General features: G+C 43.8%; 1 long non-coding RNA gene across 7 annotated transcripts in view; it reads right to left on the reverse strand.

Annotated features, from left to right (window-relative positions):
- LOC146178733 (uncharacterized) overlaps positions 1–10,760 on the reverse strand; it is a 28,464-nt gene extending 17,704 nt beyond the window's left edge. For 2 of the 7 annotated variants that reach the window (XR_014700638.1, XR_014700637.1), the window contains exons 1-3: positions 8,277–8,405; positions 6,617–6,674; positions 1,853–1,991 (exon numbers count right to left, since the gene is read on the reverse strand). This is a non-coding gene — a long non-coding RNA (uncharacterized LOC146178733). Of the gene's footprint in view, positions 1–1,852; positions 1,992–6,616; positions 6,675–8,230; positions 8,406–10,515 lie in introns of those variants that run through there. The other 5 variants (XR_014700640.1, XR_014700639.1, XR_014700643.1 and 2 more) reach the window with 5 other exon arrangements.
- Positions 10,761–22,796: the final 12,036 nt, after the last annotated feature.

A 22,796-nucleotide genomic window follows, 5' to 3' on the forward strand; every position in this document is an offset into this window, starting at 1 on the left:
CAGGGCGAAAGTTGCGGCTATACAGGATGTCATAGCGAAGAAACAAAGAATTGAAGTGTAGGGTCTGAGGTGGCACCACTGAGGCGATCGATTAGGGGACGCAAGGTGGAGTCTTGCCGCTGCTCGTCCGCGATATTAAGCAGATCAGAGATAGCGAATAAGCAAGGGCTGAGGTCACTGTCTGCAAGATCTGGTGGCTCCACAGGGTGACGAGACAGGCAGTCGGCGTCTTGATGTAGACGCCCTGACTTGTAGACAACGGTGTAAAGATACTCTTGAAGGCGCATGCCCTACGACCAAGCCGGCTTGTAGGGTGCTTCAGTGAAGAAAGCCAACAAAGAGCGTGGTGATCAGGTCACAACCGAGAAAGGACGGCCAAACAGGTAGGGTCGAAATTTAGACACAGCCCAAATAGGAGCTAGGCACTCGCGCTCTGAAATGGAATAATTGCGCTCGGCAGTGGAAAGAAGGCGGCTGGCATATGCAATTACACAGCCTTGACCTTGGTGACGTTGGGCGAGCACAGCGCCGATACCGTATCCGCTGCTCGCATCATATCCAGAAAGAGCATCTGTGAAGTCTTGAGCGTCGTTCAGACATTTTGTGATCAAACCGGGTATAAGATCAGCTGGGAAAAAAGCTCTGGATCAACTGGGAAAAAAGTGCGATATCAAGGCGTGCCTTTAGATTTTTACCAGGACAATATGCAATATCTGGCAATATGCACTGGTTGAAAAAAAAAACAAAAAAAAACAAAAAAAAACAAACGTCCAGAGCAATAGAAAAAGCGGACCCGTGGCAAAGAAGGCAACTATCAAAGTTTTTACGCGTTTCTAACGTTTTTCTCATGTCGAGGCTGTGGTACCTCATGAATGTGCTTTTGGCCGTACCAACCACAATTCAGAAAATTCACGGCATTTTCGCCGTTTTTATTCTGGCATCCACATGGGAGAAGTTCACTCGACGAATATTTTTTTTTTTTTTGTTAAAAAGAGTGGACTTGGCTCCACACGTTAGTTTTTGCGTCGAGTTATTTTGCGAGTCATGTTTTCCCACTATTAAAAAGATATCTTCCTGAGAACCTAATTAAAAATGAACTCGAGTAGCGCTGACATACGGAAGGAAATTGGCCAAGGTGATGGAAGGAAGAACGATATGTTGAAATACGGTGTGCACGTCAAACGAAATGCTTTTTATGCGCTTAAAGGGAAAGCAAATTGCTCACCATGTGGGATCAGCAGCATACGACGTGCAATGCCTTTCTATGTCATTTGCTGAGATCTGGCAATCTCTTTTATAATTTAAATGATCACGAAATTAACCCTTATGACGTGGTAAAAACGCTCTTCCTGGTAATTTATCGTGTTTCGTTATATGAAGATTACCAATGCATTTTTTTTCACTTAAGGCGTCCGTAAAGCACATGCTATACGTATCAGTTTCACGTTTCTGTATTCAGCAAGATCAAATACTCCCTAAACGTAAAAACATTTCTGCTGAAAAGAAGGGCGCCATTATCTTAAGGAAAGATAAGCGTTTTAATCAGCCTCTAGTAATCGGTTCCATGTTAAAAACGGTGCACACAAAACACGAAAGCATATATGGAAAAAAACACATAGTAGAGCGTTCTTGTCTGCGTTACTCTCTGTGTTTTTTTTTTGTTTTATGTGCGCTGTTTTAACACGGAATATTACCAACTGGCCCAGCTATCTACTTTACTGAACAATCGGTTCAAAAAGCCAAAGCATTTAGGGAACCGAGAATAACGGCACAGTTTAAATACTGAGGTGTAGAAGCACGGAAGCGCCTGCCTGTGCTGTTCAAAATAGAATGCGAAGCTTGTGTCGTTTACCAGGTATTGCTGGAAGCGGGGCGTAGCCCGGAGGTCTCAAAAAGCGTCCATCAAAACACGTTCCTCTCGAAGGCCGATTAATCTCGGCATAGCAGTCGCAGCCAGGCAGGCATCCAGGGTTTTGCTGGTTCGGATCACACTGATTAAGGAGGCAAGAGAAATTCCAGTATGTTGAAATCATTACCCAAATTCTAGAACTCGTAGTACTTTTTAGGTAGCTTTCTAATTATCGGCTTCAGGAGCAAAGTGAAAATTAGGAAGTTTTATATGGTCTTGGAAAACAGCTTACCCAATTAGCCGGCCCGGAAGCAATGCTACGAGCTGCAACAGCATATCCCTCATCCAATGGAACTGCAAAGCCCCATCGGGGAGAGTAGCAACTCGAGAGAAATGTAGACTATTTATTTCAACGCGCGTTTCAGGGCGCTGTAGTACCCTTTCTGTCATGCGGATATTTTTATAATGTGAACCGCAATGTGGTCTAAGCCCTGCGCCATCGCAAGAGTAAAGCCGTCCAGAGGCAGCGACCGAGGCGGTCAAGCAATAAAGAGAGCAAAGATGGTTGCGATAAGATAGAGAAGCAAATTAATTAGGCAAAGAAATGAATTGGTGCTTTCACCGATACAAAATTGAAGAGAAAAGGAAATCAAAATGAACAAGTTGTGCGCAGCGGCGTTTTCTTAGGATCGACTCGTTTAACATAGCGCTATGAGTTGCCGCTACCGCTACCATCCCTGCAACATACTGGCGTACGTGGATTTTACCTCACTGCTGATAACGTGACCCGTGAATAACATGTTTAACTTACAGGCGATACACCATCAATGGCGCAACGACCGCGACTTTGCGGCCAAACCAATAATGGGCTTAACTTAAAGTGTGAAAAAGATGCGTTAGTTACCCAGCCTGCTATTTAGCACTTTGGTGTATTTGTTCGCACTCCGCTGCCAGCAATGCCGTGTTGTGGAATGAAGTCTTCTAACGTAAAAGCCTCATCTATGTTAGTTTCTGAAAATGATAGGCATATAGCACCCTCTATACTCCATTGGTGCTGGTGGAATATTTAGGGGAATCCCTCAAGGTGGAGCAGATTAATAATGAGGGAGTAGTTACTCATTGGCATCCACCCCACCGCGGCCATATGCCCACATAGGAAAGCTTTTTAACTTTCTCAGAAAGTTCGTAGTGAAAGAGAAATTCGTCCTGTTACGCGGTCAGTTTCTGATAAAGTTGTATAGCTTTCCTTTGTGGCTGCGCTTGGGTGCACGTCAGTGAGCAATTACTCCCCTATTATACTCCATTGATATAAGTACCTGAGCCTTTGAGCCACGTACCATCGCTTTTGATTAATTTCCCTTAGCCGTTCTTCATAGAGCATCTTTTTGTCTGGTGCTGTTTGAACAATTACTGCAGCGCGCAGCTTGAACTGCTTCATTAGTTCTGTTTCTCGATGCCCTCAAGGCAGACCTACCGACTGTTCTTTGAATTAGTTCAAGTGCAGAAGTTGTGACGGGGCTCAGGAATATTACAGTGTTTGAAAGCGTTAAGTTGGATGCCATAGCAGTGTTCCAGGTTGTCCGTATTATTTGGCTCTGCTACATTCCCGCATGGGGCCATTCTTCATGTCAGATGCATAAATACTTGCTTTCTACATAACATCCTTTCTATTGTATCACATGTAGTTACTGCCTTCACCTACTCTACAGCAAGATACTTGTGCGCGTCAGTTGTAGATGACTAAGTTTGGTAGCCTGATTGTGCCGGACTCGTCGTTAAAGCCACGAATTCCAATTTTCTAACGATAATTCACAATTCTACAAACGGACACTGTGCTGAAAATGTCGACTATATTTTGAAGTTTTTTGGGAAACATGTTATAAGAATGATATCATCGTCATATATCAATTCCAGTTTGCGACAAACCACCAGTTAGCCCTCCGTCGCCACGATCCTAATCCGCTCATTTCTTTCTGCATTGTCCGGGATGAAAACAATAAATAGAAGAGGCGGTAAAGAATACGTCCACCTAAGCGTGCTTTTTCACCGGCAACACATTTTGCTCCTTCTATTTCCAACCTATCCACTGATACGCGAATCGTCTTGTAAGTACTTTTTGGTGAACCAATTATTTCACTAGTCATACCAATTTTATCCTAACATTTTCAGCAACAGAGTTGTATGCAATGTCGCAAGCCCCTTTTGATAAAAAAAGAAAAACAACAACAACCATTCACCACGTTTTTTTCTTGAAGCAATTAGCATGCAAGCGTCGACGGGTGATTCCGCACTTGTTATTTAGCCCGCGGCCCTGCCTGGAGCTGTTTGCAGCTCTGCCAATGGCTCGGCTTCCCCTATCGAACATCAAACCCGTTCCTTGATGGTTTGAATTGCTGTTCTGAGCAATGCCCAAGTCACCATTGGAAGCAAAAAAAAAAAGAAATATTGCGATCTTTTAAAGCGATCTTTTAAACTCTTGAACTCGTATCCCAGGCTCACGTTACCCTAGTACCCAGAAATGCGGCGCAATCGAACACAATCACATGAATAGAAAACGCCAACTCGCCCCTTAAGCTGTTATTCATGTTACCCTCTTGCCGGCTTTCTGGAATCCCTTCAGTTTTCAATATTTCGCGTAAAGCAAGATACAAAGCCTTCCACACTAAGAAATGTAACTAGGTTCTCAGAAATATTATTACGTCCCTTGCTGTATGTAAACGGCCCTTTAGGTTGTTTTCTTCACTTTTTGTTTCAATTTAATTAGGCTATATCGTTCCCCTTGGCTAAAGCCTGTAGCAAGCAGGACAGCGCTTGCGCCACCATACGTTTTGACGGCCTGTTTAAAATTTTAAGAAATAAATACAATGACCACCTCATCTTTCTTAGAGTTACAGTCGTTATCATGTACACGACGATGCTTTAATTTGAATGTACGAAGTGCTTTAAAATGGCCCTAGAACCTTAGGTGGCGCGCGCTTATCTTTGCGTTGGACATCTTGAAGAGTCTTTTTGGCATGGTATGTTTTGCTTCCTGTACTTATCTCATTTATGTTGAATTAAAAGTAAGGGCATATTTATTCCCTTGTTTTGGTACCTCATGTGCTCCGGAAGCTAACCGGTGACTTTATGTTGCATCTTTCTTCTCCACATCACAGCAACAGTTTGGCCCCTTTCCGTGTCTTCAATGGGTTTCCTTTGGTACCGTGTAAACCCCTTTTAAATGACCTCCAGGACGTGATTATGCGTCCATGATTTTTACTTCTTCGTACACACTTCTCTATTGCGCATGATGTGGCCCTAAATCGGCAGTAATCGATAGCTCAAACATACTCGGCGGTGATTGAACTATGCAATGCATGCTGAAAGTTTGCAATGCAGCATCGAGAGAAAGCCGGCAATATCTACTCGAGCAATCTGGAGCAGAGAAGAATCAGACGCGCTTGGGCGCGAACAATCGAGATAGACCTCGGAGCGCAAGATGCCCGGATATGTATCGAGATAGACTGTAGCGCAAGATGTGCGCATATCTATTGAGAAAGATCTCTGCGCATCTTGCGCTACAAAGAAAGTGATGACGTTACGCCCAGTGGCGTCAAAGGTGATGAAACAACCAAAACAAAGCTTCGTGGCACTATAGGCGTTTTCTTCTGAACAAGAAAAGCCCGGGAGGGGAGGTGAGACGAGTAGGGCGAGGAATGAAAGAATGCGAAAGACTGCTTTGCCTTTTTTGACAACCTCTGATTGCCTTTGAGCGATGATGCCATGCGCGAGTTCTGACTCGGTGCGCTTCACCTTGCGTATATGGCGCGCTCTCACTCAACAACTTCGAGCCGAACTAATATTTTGCATTTCATTTGAGCACTAGAGTTATTGAACATTCATAGCTTTATCTCCCAAAATTTTGTATGTCAGGATATAGCCTTAACGGCTCTTAAAATGATCTCACTCCTCTCAAGAACGCACATTCCCTGTTTTCGGGCCGAGTAAGAACGCTTAATAATAGAGGTCTCAAGTCCGCTTCCACTGCAAGAGTGCCAACATTGCCCTAATAATGGGTTTTGTGAATACTTTGGGAATGCCTCCTTGCATCATGCTCACCTCTGTGTCTAGTTTCTTAGAGGAGCAACTTATATGCATAACAACTAAAGCTAGACAGCTTGTTAAGTAGAAATGACAAGTTCGGGTCATGAAGAACATCTTTTATTACTGACGCCCAGATTAGTCTGCGCAATGACGCACCTCTTTGATGAACATAGCACTGCAGATCGCGCCTGAGGGTGGCGCTCTTCTCTACCGCCCCGAGTCACTGACAGAGTACGACAGTGGTTCAAATAATGGACAGAGTTTACGCCATGCTGCCTGACGAGAGTAACTAAAGCATATAGCGGCGTTTCCTGCAAACCCTTTCACACTTCATGCTTGATTCATAACACAGCTAAACGGCTACCGTAGCTCTGACAAAGCCACGCAGAACGCTTACATGCTATAGCAGACAAAAGCAGTGGCGCAGTAGACGCCTCATAACTTGTCTTCATGTAGATCATAGAGGGAAATAAGGGCTTCAAAGAAGTGTTAAAGGGGCAGGCGTAAAACTAAAGGCATTTACGATTGCCTTCCTGTATATCGGGACATGCGCCACGATTGTAAGGGCAAATTTTAATTCTTATTTCCAATGCAAAACTTTATAAAGCTTGTATTGAGTTTTGCACGGAGCTCTAAAATATACAAGTATGTAAAAAGAACTATTATTATAAAATTCCATCTCACGGGTCTCAGGCAGCGATTATGGAGGTGGTATCTCACTGGGCTGTTGCGGAATCTTGCGCTGAAACGAAATGGAAGGAAAAGTGAATGAGTGGGCTGTCATTGGGGTGTTACGTTTCTTCATTTCTCTGAGATATAGCCTTTATTCTCGTGGGCTTGAAAAAAACTGAGTCCAAAGGTCAGCTCAGGCAAATCTTCGCATTGAGGCATTTCACACAACACGGGGAAAATGAAACGGACAGTCGAACTGCAGTGGTCATTGAGTATCGTAAAGCTGCTTCATAGTTCGGGAGCTCAGCTTGAGGCTTTAGCCGGCAAACCTCACAAGGTGTCTCAACTGATGCGCAGTGGCACACACTGAACAAAAATTCTCACTTTCCTCTATGCAGGCAAACGTTTAGTTTGCTTTTAAGATAATGCGCAAACACAAAACCCAACTTAAGCGTTATAACGGTTCGTGTTACGGCATGAACAACAGTTCCACTTGCTCAGAGCAAGCAATAGAGTATGTCTGTTGTAGGCACGAGATCAGCAGAACCTGCACCAATACGTCAGAATGCGTCCTCGACACGCTGTTGTCGTTTTAGACACGGCTATGGTGACCTTGAGGTTAGCAGACAGCCTTCGACGAGACGCGCGCTAAAATGAGTGGTTTAACTTTGTGCCTTTCAAGTTCGCAGACAGCTATGGAACAGTCAATCTATGATATATGCATGTCTAACATGCTTAGTCGAGTTTCTGCTCCGTAAACTAGGTTAAGCCGGATTGAACCCTAGTACGTTTTCCCTACTCCGAGCATGAGGACACGCATACTACCTGCTTCTATAATAAAACTAAATTGACATTCACGATCATTTATTCGCTGGTCGCCCTGTCGTTAGCGCGAGTCAAAATGAGCTGATGGAGTTCGGCAAAGCTGGAGACCACTGGTGGCTTGCCTTCATGTCGCAGCTCTCGGAAAACGGCGCGCGGAAAGGACAAATACACCACAAGTACATTCTGCACATAATACACGCAGGGTTCTCACTTAGGGATTCGAGAAGGTACAAAGCCAGCCGAGTGAGGGCCGACGCATTACAAAAGCTGTCTGTCGCAAGGCTGCTATGCCTTCTCACGGGCTGCAGCGATTGGAACGTGGATGAATATCGACCGGTACTGGGAGGCAGGGTTTCTGCCCCACTTTCAATATTTACGTAGCGTAACTACAATTTACAAAATTTATCTGTATTTATGGTTTTATTTACTATTATAGTATCAAAATTCTGTTTATAAGATCTTTCTTTTAGTCAGTTGAAATCCGTATCAAGTATATCAACATCTGCTTTCGCACCTGTGCGTATCATATGCTGGTATACGAACGGTTGACGATAATTAGGATAGCGGTAATGAATTCATGTGCATCAGGGTTACTAAATTGATTTATACTTCCGCACTTTTGATATTTACTTATAAAAATAGTGCTCTTACTACTGAAGGCATTAGTATTTTTTCATAAATTTACATACGCATCGAGTCAAGAACAGTCCGTTTTTTAAGTCTGGATTGGGCTTCGCAAAATACCCCATGTCAACCATGAAGAGAGCAGTAGAATAAAAAAAAATACATTTGCAGGCCTACCGCAATAACACTCCTGACGGATATCAAATATGGATGTCGTACTCACTGCACAAGAGGTGCCAATAGGTTCAAGCAAAACAGGAAGAGATACACACAATTCATTTGGCTGAAGAACGCGGCATTGAACGCAAATGCCTAGGGGGGTGCAACGTGTAATGGCAGGCTAATTGAGAATGTAATTGATTAAAAGTGGATGCGAGAAGAGTGAAATTATATGCATATATTCTGCAATGATTTTAGAAGGCAATTTTAGGCACGTCAAAGGAAATTAAAATTGCCTAAGTGTTCCTGTGCATCAGCTAGTCGCGCCTAAGGTAATGCATCACACAGAAAGTAATTTGATAATCACTCAAGCGGCAAAGTACGTTATAATAATCGCGTTTATATTCAGAGTGGATAAATTATACGAATTCACACATTAAGAATGCATTCGTATTGTGTTTGAGAACGCTAATATGCTCAATAATTATTCGTTATAACACTTTTTGAAATGAATAAGCTGGAAGATTTATACCAAAATTTAATAACTTCTCTCTGATGTCGAAAAGTTATGGCGTGAACACTTTCACTTGCTCAGAGCAAGCTATATAGTATTGTTGCACGTCTCTTATAGACAAGAGGTCAGCAGAACGTGCAGCAATGCACCCAGAATAACGCTAGTAGTGCCTCCACATGAGCGCACAACTATTTAGCCCTTAATATAGTATAACGGGGAGTATGTAACGAGGCCTAAGTGTAGGGTTTGTATTAGGCAACGGCTAGGGCAAACAGAGATACTTAGTTTTTATTCGAGACGTTTGCCATCAGGCATAGTGAAAAGGGGAGCGGGAAGTAGGAGAAAGAGATACTTGCTTAAGCCACTAGTAACAAATTGTGTTGAAAACATATCACCAGTGCAGAGAGCGTCTTTTTGTCTTTGTTGTTTGGAGCACACACACACACACACACACACACACACACACACACACACACACACACACACACACACACACACACACACACACACACACACACACACACACACACACACACACACACACACACACACACACACACACACACACACACACACACACACACACACACACACACACACACACACACACACACACACGCGCGCACACACACACACACACACACACGCGCGCACACACACACGCGCGCACACACACACACACACACACACACACACACACACGCACACACACACACACACACACACACACACACACACACACACACACACACACACACACACACACACACACACACACACACACACACACACACACACACACACACACACACACACACACACACACACACACACGCGCGCGCGCGCGCGCCCGCACAATGAAAGGAGCCAGTATACTGAGAGTACAAGGTAAACATTGGGGATTTTTTATACTTTTGTAGTTGATATTGATGACCAGCAAATATTTTTGGGAGAAATATAATTCGCGTTGGCTTATCCATGCTCAATGCATCTTAAATAATCCAGCTGACTCCAAGAAGCCTGCTGTCTGCTAACATATTTAGTTTTCAAAAGCAAAAGCTGTTCATAGCATGTTCTAGTCCATAGTTTTAATTGAAGGCATACATGAACATTAGCGTGTCCAAAACACCTTTTTCCTCCTTATTCCTGATAGTGGTGCCAGGAAGCATTCACTGTGCCTGCAGGCCGGTCTCCCGCCTGGATTACCGCGTCACTGCGAGTTGCTGACGTGTCATTGGCAAACTGCATGGTGCTGGTAAGCGGTTCGAGGCCTGCAAGGCGACGACTCCGGCGAGGTTCCATGTGTAGCTGCGCGTAGCACCGCGGGTCGTCACCCCGTACCTCCACCACAATGTGACGTCCGTACGTGCCTATGAACACTTTTTGGGCACTTCCGCAGGCCATGAATACATGGTCAGGAGCAGCAACGCAGGCTCCACCAGACAAAGTGGAGGTCGAGCAGCTTGCGCACTCTTCGTCCTCCTCACTCGTTCTCCTGTTCATAATTCACAATCCCAAGCACTGCTTGAAGCAGCGTCCGTAAGACCATTTTGCTATAGCGTAACAGCTCGTTCGGTTGAAAAGCCTTCGCTTTTACCGACAAACCAAAAAAAAAAAGCGGGCTAAAAAAGATGCGTACATGATTTTGGATCAAAACTGTGACGCAACCGTTCTTTGAGCAGCGTTAAGGGTGGTGTCATACCATTGAGGTTACCATTAGCATCCATCTGCTAGTAAACTAGGAGGCTGCTTTAAGATGGGGATTCAAATCAATGACATTTGTACGTACCTTCGATTGTGTAGCTATGCAACAAGAAGCGAGAGAAATACTGCGCCATCCTTTCCCCAAAAATCACACCAACTAAGCACGTTTAGCACTTTTGCCGAAGTCTGTGCCAACTTTCAGTGCACAAATTCGCGGAATGAAAAGGCGGTGTTGAATGCAACTTCAAAGCGAAGCTTAACATCCTCCTAAACTTTGCTTGCAGTCTTGAGAGAACGTTTACATCACCGTCGGCTGATGCCAACGCCGCCAATAGTCCGTGGTGATCGCGCAGAGCAGATACCTTCTTGATTTTTATTTTCCATGCATATCAATGAGGAGCTAAGCAGCGATACTCCAGAACATATAGTTAAACCTGTACTTTGAAATACTGGTATTGGTTCTCGCGATTAGTACATAGCCCCTTAGTGCTTGAAAAAGTGGCAGATTATTGAAATTGATAAATTTCATCTTGGTGAAAAGAAACTACAACCAAGACGTTATAAAATAACGGGTGAGCAATCATTGATAGCTTTAGAAAATTTTCTACATGCTAATCACACATTATACTGCTGATTCTGAAAATTTTAGTTCTTCAGCTAATCATTTTTCGGCATAATGTTGAATATAGTGTTCTCAACTGTATGCTATCATGCCGATGTTGTGCACGTACAGTGGTAAATTTAAACTACAAAATCTTTAATGTGCACACTACAGCATCTGGTTATGGTCTACTACTATATCGCAAATGTTTCAATAATGGGCTAACAGTAATTTCAAGAGAATGACATAAATCCGTATGATGGAAAGTTTCTGAACCTAAACCTTATGAAACAATAAAAAAATGGAAAAAGCGATTTATGGGGATTAAGAGAGTCATTATCGGTAAATGAACGGCTGTGTTTATTTCGCAATATATATCTCAGACATCATACAAATGATGGATTGTAAGCCTGGTCCTGCAAAAAACCTATTTCAAATTCTCTATGTATGCTCCGTCTTCAGATTTGTCTTGCCTCTTGAATTTTACATATCAACCTTCTACAGATAATGCGATTACTAAAGCAGCTTCGGCATTCCAACTGCGCAGAAGATTTAAAACTTTTTTTTTTAATGTTCGTCCAATAATTACTGGGCGTTACTGCATAAAAATTTCTAATATTCGTACCACGATCGTGGCGAACGTTCACAAAGAATAGCGTACTGGACAGAAAACCGCGGAGGGCTCCATCAGCAGCAGCATAATTTGCACTGTAATGACCTTCAATTGCTTAGCTTCCACCATAGATGAGAACCATTGCATAAGTGTGCCCCTTCTTCACACCTTTTGCACCTTTTTTGTCACTGATTTATGCCCCCTCCATCCTGTTTTTTTGCTTGCAAATATATGTAGCCCCCCCCCCCCCCTTCCCCTACCTTGACTGCCGCGTACAGCCTGATAAGCCTTTTTTGGCTTAGGCAACCTGTTATCTTGGGTACTCCTTGGACGAATAAATAAGTTATTATTTAACAAAATTCAACCATACTGGTCAGTGTATATATTACCTAGTGATTCTGGCAACAGAGAACAAGTTTGAAAGAATGCGATGGTCTCTATTCTTCTCGCTGACCTATCATTGCGGTTTTTCGACTATGAAGCGAACCAACTACCTTCACCAATGCTAATAGTCCACAGCAGCTAAGTAAAGGAACTTCCATCACTCGCACGAAACGAGATTAAGAGCTTTGAGAATGAGGCTTAAAGGAAACTGTTCCTGATGGAAGTGAAGCGTCCAATGCTACTTCGAAATTGATGAAAATGTAAAAGATTGAGGTGAGAGTGAGAAATTTTGAAATCCGAATGACTTGATGACACACTAAAGGCTGGAGACGGGGGGCATGTCAAATATTAGGAAGTGCGCAAATCTCAGAGTCCTATTTCTTTTACAGTATAACGTAACTTATTCCTGCGACTGGAGGCTGAGAAGGCCGATTCGTTTACTAAAAATGTCCGACCCTAGCATCATGGCAAACAATTTTTGAGAATCTTATACAGACCTCTTAGGACTTCGAGTAGTTTTAAGTCCTTGGCAAATATTATAATATAGAAAATGTCCTGACGGTATTTGCTTTAAAATATTTAATAAATACTTTATCAACAATCTACGAAATTGCGGCAATTAAGAATTCAGTTATATTATGTTGTGTTCCACACATGCAGTCATTGGAGGTTTAAACCACTCATGTAATGCTTTCGAGATCTTGTGTGCATACCTAACAATTTTTTTCGTCTTGTGTGTAGGCATTTTGATTTATTTTCTAATTAGGCTGATGGAGAGAGCAATGCGTCTTTTACGTTTCTTCTAATGTTTATGAATTTCTGCCTACACATTTTTGCAGCCCGCTTACACTTTTGTTTTCACGCCGACCATTGCCGCTTTATCGATAGCATATCCCTAATAATAAAATGTTCTGCGTTGGGTCCTTGATACATCGCTCATGACCTACTCTGCTTTGAAACATATATGAGAGCGCCTTCTTTCTAGTGTGGTAAAATCAGGCGCTGTTGAACAACGAATGTGCATACGGGTAATAAATGGGGGGTGGTCACCACTGTACTCTTTTGCTGATTCTGGCATGCAGACTGTCTGCGGTAAAACGGAGTGAGAATTGTTATAATTGAATCATTGTTTGCTTATAGACAAGTTCCGTCCGATAAGTTAGCGGAAATGAATCCTCCCAGTTTCAGACCGTGTTCTACACGTAATTTTCTCATGTGCTACTTTCGTGGTGAGGATATTGTTTTATTGCGAAAGCAATACTACTTTCACTTTCAAGCCTTTGCGTTGCGACGGCGGTGCACATGAAATGACCTTTTGCATGACCTCTGTGTGACGTCACGCCTGGGCGACCAACTCGCGCCGTCCGTGAGAGACGGCGGTGGACATGAACGGCGGCCTAACTCCCGCTCTCTCCGCCAGGAGCGCCACAAGTGCTATGACGTCACGCCTCAAAGATGGGCGACCAACTCGCGCCGTCCGTAAAAGACGGCGGTGCGCATGACTACGATGCCGCCTACGGCTAAGGATGCTTTCGCAACCTACCGGGCTTAACCAAGCTAAGCCTCTGCCAACTTTTTATTTACAAGATGTTGTGGCAGAAGAAATTGTTTTCAAACGTCGTGGCACAGTAATGTATAATCAATAAACAGCTCCATTCCTGAAAATAATGCGAAAAAAGGTTATTCTTTAATTATTTATTTGTTTACAAATACTGCAATCCTTTTCGGCTCAAGCAGGAGTGGCACAATACACGAAAACTAGCTGCCAGCTTGATACATGGGACACATTGCTCAAAACCAAAAACACGCAAAAAATAAGATAATTTTATAGACCTACTACTTGCTTACCTTCAATCTACCTATGCGGAATTGGAATGAGAGGTCTTTATACAAAAGAAAGAGATAGGCATTGGTTTATGCATCGCGCCATTGCTGAGTGACTTCTATCTTGCAATGATTAGCAAGACACTCGAAAAATGTCTTTTAGGTATAAATGTTAAACGAGTGTTTACGTTTGTTGATGATTATCTTGTTTTGGTAGAATGTGACTCGGCATATTTAACTACAGGAGTGACCTTTGTTATGTTCTTTTTTTTCTGATCTTATAGCACCACTTGAAATAACTTGAAGTTTTTTGACCTGACATTGCATACCACTGCTGTTCATTGCTCCTGGTCGTTTGAGTCTAGAAGTAAAAAGCCATTGCTTCTGTACAGCTCAGATCACTCGAAACTTGTAAAAAGGGGCATAGCGGCGTCGTGCTTTAGCAACGCTCTGAAAAAATCCTGCACCCACAGTTATCTGTAGCTTGTCCGATCGAGTGGATAGGCTTGTTCAAGCAGGATACCTTCTTGAGGTTCTTGCTTCAGTAACAGAAGGAATGTAAGAGAAGCTAAAGTTGGTGACAGAGTCAAACATAGCATCGTCGTAATTAATGTGGTCGTTATAGCCTATATCCATGAATTGTCCCATAATTTGAAAAGAATAAGAAATATAGCTAGGGATGACGTAGTGTTTTCAGCCTCTGTTAGATTAAGTGCCATGTGCTAGCGTGTTAATGAAACTGGAAAGAGGACAAAAGATGTTTCTAATTGAAAACAAAAATGATCACACCAAATATGTGCCTTGCATGAACACTGTTGTTTACTCAATCCCCCTGTCTTGCGGTTGTTCGTAAATCGCCTAGGCAGGCCGTTGCCAGAATGGCAGACTTAGGGAGCATAGCATTAATGTTAAGAATGCTGTCCGCAACATAGGAATTCACTACGCCGCTTCTCGTGTGATCCATTATTGGAAAGAAATCCAGATTTTCACCACCTACAAAAATAACCTAACAAGAGCGGTTATTGAGGCATCAAAAATTATGAAGCTTGGTGCGAAATGTGTCAGCACAACGTCCATTGCCATATCAGAGAAATAGATCAACTATCTGCTATCTTGTAATGGCCGGACTTGACGGTAAAATATCTCATGTCAGAGTGATATGGGTTGACCGCCCTGACACATGTGTCCATTTCATGTTTTCCTGCGGTGCCAGAGTATATATAGCGATGGCACCCTGAATAAACTTAACTATGTTGTCAGTTCAGTGCTGTGTTCGTCCCCTTCTCTCGTCTATAGCTTCGTGCCGCTGCGCTGCACCATTTGAAGAACCAAAATGACTTCGCGACCATGAGATCAATAAAATGTTCTCTATAGAGGCCTTAGTATGGAAGAAGACAGATTTGTTTCAAGTCCAGATGCTTTGGACCTTTTCAATGAGCGGCGCAGCTTCAACACATGCCGTCTAAAGCACTGGCATCTCATCTGACATGGTAGCCAGTTCGACATCCACTTTTCTAACGAAAGACGGGAACAGGATGGTACATTGGTCTAGTAAACTAAATATATTAAGCTCGAAAGCGGCGGCATCAGGCCAAAGAAAGGACTCGCAGTATTGGAATGTGGCGCGCAGCACGGTTGGAAGGCGAGAGAGCGATTTCAGCCTTTATACTTCAAAGATGCCGGCACGGCGCGCTGGCGGCACTGCTATGAAGTCCTACTTCATTCACGTGCCGAATTTAAAACGCATGGATGTTCAGTACGAGCTCATTAAAACGAAACACAGTGACATTTTAGGCGGACATTTTGAGCGTAAAATGACGGATTTGTTTATAGCGATAGCACACCATGACCATATTCGCGCTTTCAGAAACGTTGCGTGCACTCGGGATTGGTGTGTATGGGAAGGCCCGGCCCACCCGCAACAACAGAACCCGGTCCGAGCCAGGCCCGAGAACGACGGCGAGGACTTCATCCAGGCAGCTTGGCCAACTGCCGACCTGTGGCCGATCATCGGCTGCTGGTCGCATCCGACCTGGCCGGCATTGGGTGCTCGACCGAGTGGCGGCCCATGGTTGGCCATGCAACAGGTTTTGCGTAACTCGACCACCGACCAAAGCCCAAGCTCGGGCACCAAACTGAACGCCGACCGATTCCGCCATGGTTGCTCGGCCATTGGGCAGCCCTTGGTCGGCCACGTACTAGGTTGGGCAGAAGTCGGCGAACGTCCATGGCCCGAGCTCGTAACCCCAACTGAATGCCCCCCTGTTTGGCAGCTGTTACTCGGCCATTTGGCGGCCAATGGCTACCTACCACGATAGGTTGCCCAGGAGCCGACTATCAAAAAGCCTGTATTGTATGCCGAATACATCTATAAGGCAGCGCAGGAAAGCTTTAAGCGTGACTTTGCTCGACCGTACTGAATAGCCTTGAAAAGCTAATGAAATTGAATTACGGAATTCTCAAACACCAGCGGGGGTCAGAAACACGGGCTATTTTTAAAATTTCCTTTAGCATTTTTTTTATTGCGATACCTAGCTGATGAATGAAAGTTTAGTACAGGAGCTTTTCGTGCTAGTGGACAGGCTGAGTGAACCTACAAAAATATTTATCGCAGAGCAAGGATGTCCAATGCAGAAATGGGGGAAATTTTTTATCACCACATTACATTCATGTAAAAAGCACAGAAAGCTTCAGCAACAGTATAGGTTAACAGCGCAAACAACGTAACGGGCACACAGGAGAAGAGAACGACACAACAAGCCCTGACTCAACGATGTTTATTTTGATGAGCACACATCCATATATACAGCATCACACGTGTCACGCACACATCACTTTTGCCCACCGCGACAGACAAAATTGCACTGTATATTTAACATATAATGTTTTTTTGTTAGCTGCAGGGACGTTTTGCTAATGCACTGTTCTTGAAATATAAGTATGTCAGCCGCCTCTATCTCGCGCACCAGTTATTCATTATATTTTTCAAGAACTTTGCAACGTCCAAGTTCTGCAGCACACGTTTTTGACGGGCAACCTCTGACATGAATATTGATTGCCTGCACTTTTGATCGATGTTATTTTTTAGCTCTCAGTCGTTCGTTCGTACATCTGCTGTTTGGCAAATATACTTTTTTCCCCATTTCAGAGGTATTGAAAGCACAACGCATTGTGTGCATTCCACAATCCGAATCTGGTAGTTTATTTTGCACCATTGCTGCTCTACAGTGTCTTCAAGATTTACGCATCAGCAAAGGCTCTTTAGTTTTCCTATTGTGGTGAGCATGCCATTCTCACCCGTCCTACGTCCAATCTATTTCAGACGGTGGGATATGTAGCGCACAAAAGGCAGGGCCACAAACCTTCGTTCATATTTCGGCTTCGCGCTCTCACGGCCTTGTTTGCTTCCTTCACGCTCCTATATTAAGTTCCTATTTAACCGTTCGGCGACGGACACAAAAAAATGTGAGGGGTAGCCACCTTCCAAAAGGCGGTAAAACTAGTGAAAAGAGCCATCGTAAACCTTCCGTTATCAAATGTGCTGAAGAAGTCGTGCATTCATGCAATGGAATCGAGCTTTCGTCGCCAGGTTGACCGCGTTTTGGGAGCACGGCTACCCCTTGCACTTTCGTGTGTCGGTTGCCGAACAGCAAAGAAGGCTGCGAGAGCAAGAAGCTGGAAAACGAACGAAGGTTTGTGGTCCTGCCTTATGTCCACAACATTTACCACTGCCTCAAAAGTTTGGTACGCAGAGTGGGTGCGAATGTTGTTCCCCGCCACGAAAAATCTAAGAGAGCCTTTCCCGATGCGTAATACTGATGAGGCGGTAGAACAGCAAGGGTGCAAAACAAACCACCAGATTTTGTTGTGGAATGCACTGAAGGCGTAGTGTATTCAATACCTCTGCAATGCGGAATAAATTATATTAACCAAAGAGGCAGATGCACGAACGTATGATTAAGAGAGCTAAAACATAACATCGCTGAAAAGTGCAGGGATGTAGGAATTCATGTCAGAGATTGCCTTTCGAAAACTTGTGCCACAGAACTTGAACATTGCGAATAGCTCAAAATACATAACGAACAGCTGGTGCTCGAGATAATCGAGGCAGCTGAGATAGCTAGATTGCAAGAACAATGCCTTAACAAAACGTCCCTGCAGCTAAAAAAAAGAACTTCATATGCTAAATTTACGAAAAAGCATTTGACTCAGTTGAAACCTCAGCAGTGATGCAGGCATTGCGAAATCAGGGGGTAGACGAGCCGTGCGTGAAAGTGCTGGAAGATATATATAGCGACTGCACAACAACCATAGTTCTGCATAAATAAACGGACAAAATTCCCATAAAGAAAGGTGTTAGGCAAGCAGACACAATCTCCCCAGTACTATTCACAGCTTGCTTAGAGGAAGTATTCAGAGACTTGGAATGGGAGCAGTTAGGGATAAGGGTAGATGGAGAATACCTCAGTAATCTGCGATTTGCTGATGACATTGCTTTGCTAAGCTACTCGGGGGATGAACTGCAAATAATGATTGATGACCTAGACATAAAAAGTAGAAAGGTAGGCTTGCAAATCAATATGCAGAACACTAAGGTAATGTTCAACAGCCTCGGGAAGGAACAGCAGTTTATATTAGGTAGCGAAATACTGGAAGTAGTAGGCGAATATGTCTACTTAGGACAGGTAGTAACCGCACATCCGGACCATGAAAAGTAATTAACAAGAAGAATAAGATTGGGATGGAGCGCATTTGGCAAGCACAGATTATGACTAGCAGCTTACCGGTATCGCTCAAGAGGAAAGTATACAACAGTTGAATCTTACCTGTAATCACCTATGGGGCTGAAACGTGGAGGCTAACCAAAAGAGTTCTACTTAAGTTAAGGACAACCCAGAGGGCTATAGAACGAAAAATGGTAGGGGTAACATTAAGAGATAGGAAGCGTGCAGAGTGGGTCAGAGAAATAACTTAAGTTACCGAAATTATAGCGGAAATTAAGAAGAAGAAATGGACATGGGCAGGACATGTAGTGCGAAGAGAGGATAACCTATGGTCGCTTAGGGTAACAAACTGGATTCCAAGAGAAGGAAAGCGTAGCAGGGGGCGGCAGAAAGTTAGGTGGGCGGATGAGGTTAAGAAGTTCGCAGGGGTCAAGTGGATGCAGCTAGCACAGAACCGGGTTAAGGGGAGAAATATGGGAGAGGCCTTCGCCCTGCAGTGGGTATAGTCAGGCTGATGATGATGATAATGTTAAATTTATACCGACTTCGTGGGGTGCGCACAAGTGCGTGCTATCACACTAAGGAGAAGTGACATGTGTGTGGCACATGTATGTGATGCTGTAAATATGAATGTGTGCTCATTGAAATACATATTGTTGAAAGTCAGCGTTCGTTCTGTCATGCGCTTCTCTTGTGTTCCAGTCACGCTGTTGGCGCTGTTAACCTATAATGAATCATCAACAATCCCAATCTGCTGTTGAGCAACAACTTTCTTATTGCCATCCAAGAAACAATATATCCATCCAAGGAAATGTTTTAACAATCAGAGCATACAAATATGGAACACATAAAAAAAGTAATAGTTATAGAGCAGTGATGTTATGATGCGACAAAAATAAATAATTCATAGAGCTTACAAGTTTCTTTTCAGAATGAGTAAAATTAAAAATACCTGCTTAAAGTCAAAATACAAGGCTTTATTCTGCGGCTACTGTGCTAGCCGTGAGATTGGTGGCAGGCTTGGAAGAAGCTGTTCAATTCCTTGTGTAGCATATATACAAGCTTCAGTAATGCATGTATTCTGACGCCGTATTTAAGAACAAGACTTCAAATATGCATATTAGCATGACTAAAACTTAAGGCAGCTTGCACTGAATATCTGTAATCCTGCCATTACAGCAGTTGTAGAGAGACATATACTGGTAAGCCTGCTGCATATTCATCCTCGAGGAGCTGATGCATTGCCGACTCAGGTTGTCTTTCAAAGAATGGCACACATGGTGCCGTTCCTGCATTTTGTAAAAACGAGCAAGACATTTCGCATCAGTGCACACCGCTCAGTTATCCTTCTAAGGCCAACTTATTATATCACATATTCTGATGCTTAAAAAATAGGGGTTTTTTATTAACATTAGTTATTAACATCAGCTGTTAATAACTCCTGGATCACTTTCAAACTGGCTTTTGAACGGCGAGAAATTAATTACCACCGTTTCAAAGCAGTCACATGTGACAATATAAACACAATGCTTTAACAAAAAGCAACACGTTATGAAAAAGATGCCTGTATGGCCAGGTCACGTGATAGAGAAATAACTGCTACAACCTAATGAAAACCACTTGCCTTGCCAGTGCATAAACTGACTATATAGAAATAAGAATGCGCCTTAACATCTAAAAGGAACATCATAGGGATCTTTTGAATTGCTGTACAATTTCACCAAAAACAAGCCAGGATATGACAGACCATGACAGCAGAACACAAGGCACCGAATCTTTCGACAAACAAATTCATGCAACAAAAAAAAAAATTCGATGAAATACACATTATAACAGATCTTAAAAAGTGACAGAGATCCAATAATGCTCTATCGGTGCTATGACCATTTCTTGTGAGCTTCTTAGGCGAATTTTGCGCATTTGGAAAGTGGTCAAGAGAAAGAAGATTTGCCCGTGAAGTTTTCGTATGTTTCCCACAAAACGTAACACGTAAGAGAAGACCATTTCCTCCCTAGTTCAGAGTCCGTATAAATACACTGGCGGTCCACGTAAAATACAAAGAATAACTCATTACATCACCCTACAATCAATAAACAAGCTTGTGTAGCTTCCGTGGGCATTTTTGTAAAGAGAAGTAATTTTTTAAGCTGAGCCCTGGCTACTCTGTATAGGGCTCAGCCCATGTCCCCCAGAACATGGTCAGATATATTTATGCCGCATTTAAGGTCAAGTTATTCCAACAGAAATCAAATTAAGCATTGCATGGCAGTGTAATGCTCCCTCCTGCTTACTTTCTGCCAACATCTGGGTAGCCTCTATGATAATTCATGTACCCCCATCGAAGCCAGATATTATCAGCCTATTACTTTTGATATGTGCCCCACATTCGTATGCTATAGTAGATAAGGCGCCTGTGCGCAGCATCTTTAAACAACTGAAGATGGTTGAGGGCAAAGTATAAGTGATTTCACATGAAACAACCCTTTGTGCTCCAGGCAAGACATTAGACAATGAAAATCTTTTGCATGCTAAAGGACAGCCTAAAGATATAACCTTAAGTGTGTGAATATTCATGAGTGAGCTTGCGAAAAGTTACAGTGACCGTTTGCTGAATGGAATTGCTTGTGAGTATGATATGCGCGCTTTACTACCAACAGTGAATCACCTATTTTATTCTCAGGCTGGCTGCTCAGGCTGGCTGCTCACTCTGCTCTCGGTATGCTGTGGCACTGGCTCTTGAAAGGGTGTCCAGGGCATACACATTATCGATCGGTGCCGAATGTGTAGGCCTAGTCACGAGCCGACGCACAATCTTGAAGGGAAAATACGTCTCTGTGCCATCTGTCCACCCACCACGACCGATATGAATACACTTCTCTGGTGCTACGAGGAAGTTTCTTCTTAGAACCACATCTCTACATGGTTCCGGCATGGGCAGGAAGGGTTGCTCACGACCGGCCCCTGCCCAACGAATCCTGCATCGCACCGACCGCGTTGTGCTTGGTTGTGCCAGTCCACCCTGTCGCTAGACGGAGGGAAGGAGATTATTCTCTAGGAATTGAGGAACCCGATCGCCAAACCTATTTTAAGCGGGGCTTTTTCCTTCCAGCTGTAGCGGCCACTTGCAGCGTTGAAGTGTAGGTGGCGGCTGGAGCAGCATCTACACCCGGGCGTTTCCTGGGCAATTGGCTCTAGTATGCCTTGCCCTATTGCATAAAAAGCAGCGGTGCTGTCCTCTTGACTCCCTCGTAGCACAATGCCTAGCAAAGTGGTCTGCACTTCCACAACGATGAGAGAGTTGTTGCTGCGAGTTCTGTCGAGGTGCCTCGGAGGCGCTACTTGGTGGATTCCGCCCAATACTGCTAGGAGGCAATGTGGGCGAATTTGTAACATCGCCTACGCCACTTGCATTACCCATTCTTCCCGACCAGCAGTCACTTGGTGCAGGAATGCTTACGAAATGGGTAGTTTTCAAAGCTGGCGGGAGCAAACGCCATTGATATATACGCACGGACATTTAAAGAGCTCTGGTTGCTTTGTCCGCCTCAATGGGCTGCTGCGACGTGGTCGACAAAGGCTAGATCTTGGGCCACTTGGTTACCTCGAGGAGGCGGTGGCACGTAGTTAAGGCGGCTCCACCCCTTCTCAATCTATGTTCCCGCCGCTTTCGCCGTTTCACACAGGTCATTAAACTGCAAGTTTTCCGCTAGGTCTTGAAACTACAGGTGGATGAGTTATCTGGCTGTACGAACTTTTTCATCTTCTGATACCGGCTCACCAATTCTCTCATAATATTCCGCTAACACGTGAATGAAGTGATGGACATAAACCTGCGGGTGCTGCATGCGCCGCTGCAGCTCCGCTCTCAAGCGCTGTTTACGGTCCACGGACACAACCTCAGCCTGGAACTGCTGTACGAACACTCCCAGGTATAAGAATTGCCTGAGAAGCATAGCCACAATTTTGTTCTACCTTACACCCATCGGTGATGAATATAAAAGGTTGACTCTATGCTACTTGTTCAGAGGTGAGTGTAGGTATGGTGCTGTATTATAGAATTGTGTTGCATTGAGGTCTTTGCAATGCGTGCAAGCCCTGTACCATCGCGAGCGGTGGGCCTACATGCTCGTGCAAGGTTGCTCGATATTTTCGCCAGTGTTACATTTATGCTGTATACATATCAGATTTATGTTGTTTAAATATTTATGGGAAGAATAATC

This window comes from Amblyomma maculatum, chromosome 9, assembly GCF_055883805.1.
Source record: "Amblyomma maculatum isolate TAMU_Amacu chromosome 9, ASM5588380v1, whole genome shotgun sequence".
Classification (NCBI taxonomy): Eukaryota; Metazoa; Arthropoda; class Arachnida; order Ixodida; family Ixodidae; genus Amblyomma; species Amblyomma maculatum.